This window comes from Chiloscyllium plagiosum, unplaced genomic scaffold (genome assembly GCF_037043375.1).
Source record: "Chiloscyllium plagiosum isolate Xiang-an unplaced genomic scaffold, Cpla_swu_hap1 HiC_scaffold_7, whole genome shotgun sequence".
In the NCBI taxonomy this organism is placed as follows: Eukaryota; Metazoa; Chordata; class Chondrichthyes; order Orectolobiformes; family Hemiscylliidae; genus Chiloscyllium; species Chiloscyllium plagiosum.
Window position 1 is genome coordinate 91,548,418 of NW_028270145.1, and position 6,015 is coordinate 91,554,432.

Here is a 6,015-nt window from a genome sequence, read left to right on the forward strand (position 1 = left end):
CATATCTTTGGAACATTATTCTACGGAGAACAATATTTTAAGACATAAGTTGAGACCTTTAATCAGATCAACCATGGATATTATGGATCCTCATCTCCAGCTTAAATTGGAGACTACTTATTTTTAACTACCACAAGGAGAAGCATCCTTTCAGCAGCTACCCTGTCAAGTCCCCTCAGGATTTTGTGTTTCAAGATGGTGCTACCTCATTCTTGCAAACTTTATGGATACAGGCCCAACATGTCCTTGTATGAACCCCCTCCATCCCAAAACAAGCCTCAGTCAAGTGAACAAGCTCTGAGCTGCTTCTAACTTTCCTTAAAATGGAAAGCAAATTGTACACCGTACTCCAGTTATGGCCTCATCAACACCCTACAACTGTGGAAAACATCCTTATCTTAGTTCCGTACCCCTTGCAATAAACAACAGAATTCCATTTTCCTTGCTAATCATTTGCTACATTCTGCCTGCCAGATTGAAAATGCCTGATTTATGCTTCCTATATGTATTTGTGGTATGTTGAATGTGGTACCCGAAATGCCTTTGGAAATTAAATTCAATATATTCATCTGTGGCCATTTATCAACTCTCTTACTTCTAATGGCCAATCTGATTACTCCATATTCTCACTTATTTCCAATAATATTTTGCCCCTTGCTTGCATCCACTGTCTTTGAGGAAGAGAGTTCCAAAGGCTCAACCTTCTCAGGAATAATTTCTCTTTACCTCTGTCTTAATTGGGTCACCCCTTATTTTTAAACCATCATCCTGTGTACTAGAATCTTCTGCAAGAGGAAATATCCTTTGGATCAATCACTTCTTGCTCTTCTAAACACAAATGGATACAAGCCTATTGGTCGAATCTTTCCTCATAAGCTAATCTGTCCATTTTAGTTATTAGTACTGCTTCTGATCCATTTACATCCTTCTTAAACAAGAAGATCAATATTCTACATAGTACTGCACCACTGCCCTGTCTAGCTGCATTCAATTCCCTTTCAGGTCCTCATCTATTCACTATATTTTTCTTATTCTATTGGTGAATCCAAAACTCAGTGATTAATATTGAAATAAAAACCTGAATTCCCATGAGCAGAAACAATGATCTTTGGATTGTTGGTCTTGTCAAATGTTCTCCTGATGACACTGCTGTCTATTTTTACCACTTTCCTGAGTGACTGTTCCACAAAGGATCCTGAGGTGTAGAAGATTTGACCATTGGATATTTAAACGTCTTAGGCAATTCCCATGTAGGTCCAGGTGCCAGGATTTCTGTAAGTTTGTGCTGTTCACCTTTGCATTCTTTAACCTAAGGTAGCATTTCTTTATTGTTAGAAAACAGTGTTATATCAAAATAATTTTAAGGCATTTAATTGGATACCTTCAGAAGAAAGTTAGAGTACATGAGAGAGAAACTGTGTACAGAAAGCTATGCTAAAGGTTTAAGTGGTGGATGGGATGGGATGTGTTGGGGGGGGGGGGGGAAGATGCATGTGGTGAATTCCAAAATGCATTTTCAACCAGCGGTGGCTTCAGATTCTAAATATACATTATAAATAATGTCTGAGGATTTGAAAAGAAGAACTTACAATACATCTTGTATCAAGCTGATTGAACTACAAACTCTAGTGCTGATTTCAATATTTTATTCTCTCCTTCGTGAAAATGTGTGATGAGCAGAGTCCAGGTCTTGTTCGCTGAGAAACAATAAAAGTTGCCATCATTGAGCACAAATTTCCTGGCTTGTTTTCTTCTTCCTCCGACTAATCCACTTACACTTGTTACTCCCTCAATTCTTTCATTGTATATCACCTGTGCCAGATAAAATATATTAGAGTATTCCACAACACTTGAAATCAGCCAATGGTGGTTCAGCTTGTGTGTGAACATAGTTTTGCCTCAGGTTTGAATTTTCTTTGTTTCTTTTTGTATTCGGCCTGTCATTGTTGATTAAATGAAAAGGAAAGTGGAATTTGCAAGATGGAAAGGAGCTGTTAGGATCAGAAAATTGTTTTAAGTCTAGTTCTGAGAATATTGGAAAAGCCCAATCTTTGTTTTGATCTGTCTTCATAGGCCAAGTTATTTTACCCTTGGTTTTGCCATGCATTTTAAGACAACGTAAGAAACAGGAACAGAAGTGGGTCACTTAATCCCTCCAGCCTGTCCCACCATTATATAACTTCTTGCCTCTCTGTGCCAAATCCAACTCTTTAAATACTTTGGCATCTAGCCTCAACAACTCTGAGTAAAGAATTTGACATTCACTACCCACTGAAGAAATTCCTTTGCATCAGTGTCAAAATAAATGCCCTTTTTTTTTTTAGCTATATGATTAATGAAGCCAGGTTTTATCCTGGGATCTGACATGCCCAGTATTATCAGCTGGGAACATAAATTTGTAGTGGTGAATACTGTGATGTGGTTGATGTGAAAAGCAATAATAACTCCTATTGAAGCACAACCTGGCCACTAATTGTTTATTGTGTATTGTGTGAATTTACTAAGATTGTTTCCCCAGATTTAGTGATTAGTTTTGCTGTTGGAATTTAAATATTTGTTTTCTTCTTGGTTTACATATTTGAGGGAATATGAGGAGTCTGGAAACCTACTGTACTATAAAACCCTCAGGACATAAAATTCTTTTGATTGTTCTATTTCCCCAAAGTACTTAAGAAAATACACATTAATAAGTTCATATCTTTGCAATGGTATTGTTCCATTAAGTACAAATTGTTCTGCAAGAACATCATTGATCTACTCCAGGGAAGTATGCTTAATTCAAGAGTCAGCAACCTTAAGAATATGAGCATTTTTAAAATATTACTCAAAACTACACTCTCTCAAGAGCTGTAATGCAGTTCCTGAAATGCCCCCCCCCCCCAAAAAGACACTTTTTTTTCTCAAGTACAAGATAAAGTTAAAAAAACTAAATGAACCATTTAAATGGGTCTGATCAATCAAGGTTAATCGAATTCTTGTTCAGTTGTAATTGGCAGACCCCTGCTCTAACTTAAAGACTAAACAAGGCAAAGGAATTACAAGATGAGTGGGAAGCACTGAGGACCAATGGTTAAGAAGGCATTTAGTCTTTATTAGCTCTGGGGCATAGACTTTAAGAGCAGGAAGTTCATGCTGGAATAACATAATACACTAGTTGTGTTACAGCTAGAGTATTGTGTGTAGTTCTGGAATCTACATTATACAAGGGATATAAATGTACTGGAGAGGGTGCAGAGGGGATTTACTCGGATGTTGTCTAATCTGCGGAGTTTTAGTTGTGGACAGGCTGTGGTTGTTTTTCTTGGAGCAGAGGAGATTGAGAGGGAACATGACAGATGTATAAGATGTTGAGGGACATAGGATAGACAGAAAAAAAAACCTTGGTAGAAATTTGATAGATTTAAGATAAGGGGTAGAAGGTTTATAGCAGATACGAGGACCAGCTTTTTCACGCAGAGGGTGCTGAGAATCTGGAACTCATTGCATTGACAAGGCAGTAGAGGCAGAAAATTTCAGAAGTATTCAGATATGCACTTGTCAATAGATACAAGGCAATTGACCAAGTGCTGGAAAAGGGAGTTAGAATAGTTTTTCATAACCAGTGTGGACATGATGGGCCAAAAGGCCTTTTACTATGCTAAAGATCTCTATGCCTATTCTATTGAAGGAACTGCAATACATTTCTAAATCAGGATCATGAATGACTTGAGGGAGCTCGTAGGCGTTAGGGTTCCCACGCATATACTGTTTCTCTTTCTAGATGGTAATGGTTGTGGGCTTGGTATCTGCTGTCGAAGGAGCCGTGGTGAATTTCTGCAGTGCACCTTGCAGATGTGTTGGTGGTGGAGCGATTGATGTTATATATCACCTCTTGTTGGGTTACGGTAGACTGAGGCTAGTAGCCATGTCTTTTAGGACTTGACTAACTCAGGCAGTAGTGGTGTCAGCATGATCACCTCCAGTTCTTCATTCAAGCAGTATTCAATATAGAGTAGTGATTCATCAATGAAGTGAGAAATTGTGGTAAATCAGCCTGATGCCAATGCAACTTGATGGTGTGTGGAGTCAATGTTGAGAACTCTCATGACTCTATAACTACACTACCACCACCTGTGTTGGATCTGTCTTGATGGTGGGACAGGATATATCCAGGGATGATTATGGTGTTATTTGGGACATTGACTGTAAAGTATGATTCCACGAGTGTGATTATGTCAAACTGTTGATGAATTGGCAAGATGACTTGTCTCAAGTTTGGCACCAGTCCTAGATATTGGAAAGAACATACTACCTCTGAGTTAGCATTCTGGTAACATTTCCCAAAGAATGTTTCTCAACTAAGAAATTCTTGTCTGAGGTTCAAAATTTACAAAAACACTCTACTAGCCTTTTTAACCTGTCAAAGTTTCCTCCATGCGGTCAGTAAAGAGATTGACCACTTGAAGGGATTCAAAATGAGTGGATTTCATGATTGAGGGTTTTTTCTTTGCATTTAGTGCGAGTGAGAGCTCAGATTATCAGGACATGTTGCTATAGTTGTATGCAGCATCATAAGTCAACTTCTGGAATACTGTTTAAAGACTTGGTGGTCTTACGTAAAAAAAGGACGGAAATGCCTTATCAGCAATTCAGAAAAGATACTCAGTTGTTGGTCTCTTTTTGACTTGATTTTTCTAACTAGCTTTTTCACAAATTTCTCCCTCTTTATTTTGTCAGTTATTCTTTGCTGCATTTTTTTTCACAAAGTCTACACAGAACAGTTTGTTTGATTCTACACTGAAAAAGGCATGAAGTGCCATCTACATCCCATAAAAGAATAGCTAAAACAAACTTTGAAAATGCATCTTAACTGAAGTGCACTGGCAAATTAGGTTCACCGGCCTTGTAATTATCCCAATTGCTTTTTTAAATCAAGTTTTAGCAATCTCTTTAACAATGTTTTTACACACCTCTGAAACATGTGACTTGAAACTAACCATTTTTTAGGTTATAATTGGATGAAGAATGTACAATTCTTCACATTATTTGGTTGGGTTGTCCATCACTTTGGCTCATTATAGAATGTTATGGAATTGTCAAAGTGCCTGGGTGCTTTTCATGCCACCAGGTTGTGGCATTCACACTATTGCAGCATTACCAAACTGAGCTTTTACAACTGATAAAGGAAAGTAAGGCCAGAACCATAGAGTCATCAAGATGTACAGCATGGAAACAGACCCTTCAGTCCAACCCGAGCATGCCGACCAGATATCCCAATCCAATCTAGTCCCACATGCCAGCACCCGGCCCATATCCCTCCAAAGCCTTCCCATTAATATACCCATCCAAATGCCTCTTAAATGTTGCAATTGTATTAGCCTCCTCCATATCCTCTGGCAGCTCATTCCATACATGTACGACCCTCTGCGTGAACAAGTTGCCCCTTAGGTCTCTTTTATATCTTTCTCCTCTCACCCTAAACCTATGCCTTCTAGTTCTGGACTCCCTGACCCCAGGGAAAAGACTTTGTCTATTTATCCTATCCATGCCCCTCAATTTTGTAAACCTCTATAAGGTCACTCCTCAGCCTCCGGCGCTCCAGGGAAAACAGCCCCAGCCTGTTCAGCCTCTCCCTTTAGCTCAGATCCTCCAACCCTAGCAACATCCTTGTGACCATCTGGTCAAGATCCTGTTGTAATCTGAGGTAACCCTCTTCGCTGTCCACTGCATCTCCAATTTTGGTGTAATCTGCAAACTTACTAACTGTACCTCTTATGCTCGCATCCAAATCATTTATTGTAGCACTCCACTGGTCACAGGCCTCCAGTCTGGAAAACAACCCTCCACCACCACCCTCTGTCTTCTACCTTTGAGCCAGTTCTGTATCCAAATGGCTAGTTCTCCCTGTATTCCATGAGATCTAACATGTACACCCTGTCCCTCAGGATTCCCTCCAACTTGCCCATCACCGAGGTCAGGCTCACCAGTCTATAGTTCCCTGGCTTGTCTTTACCGCCCATCCTAAACAGTGGTACC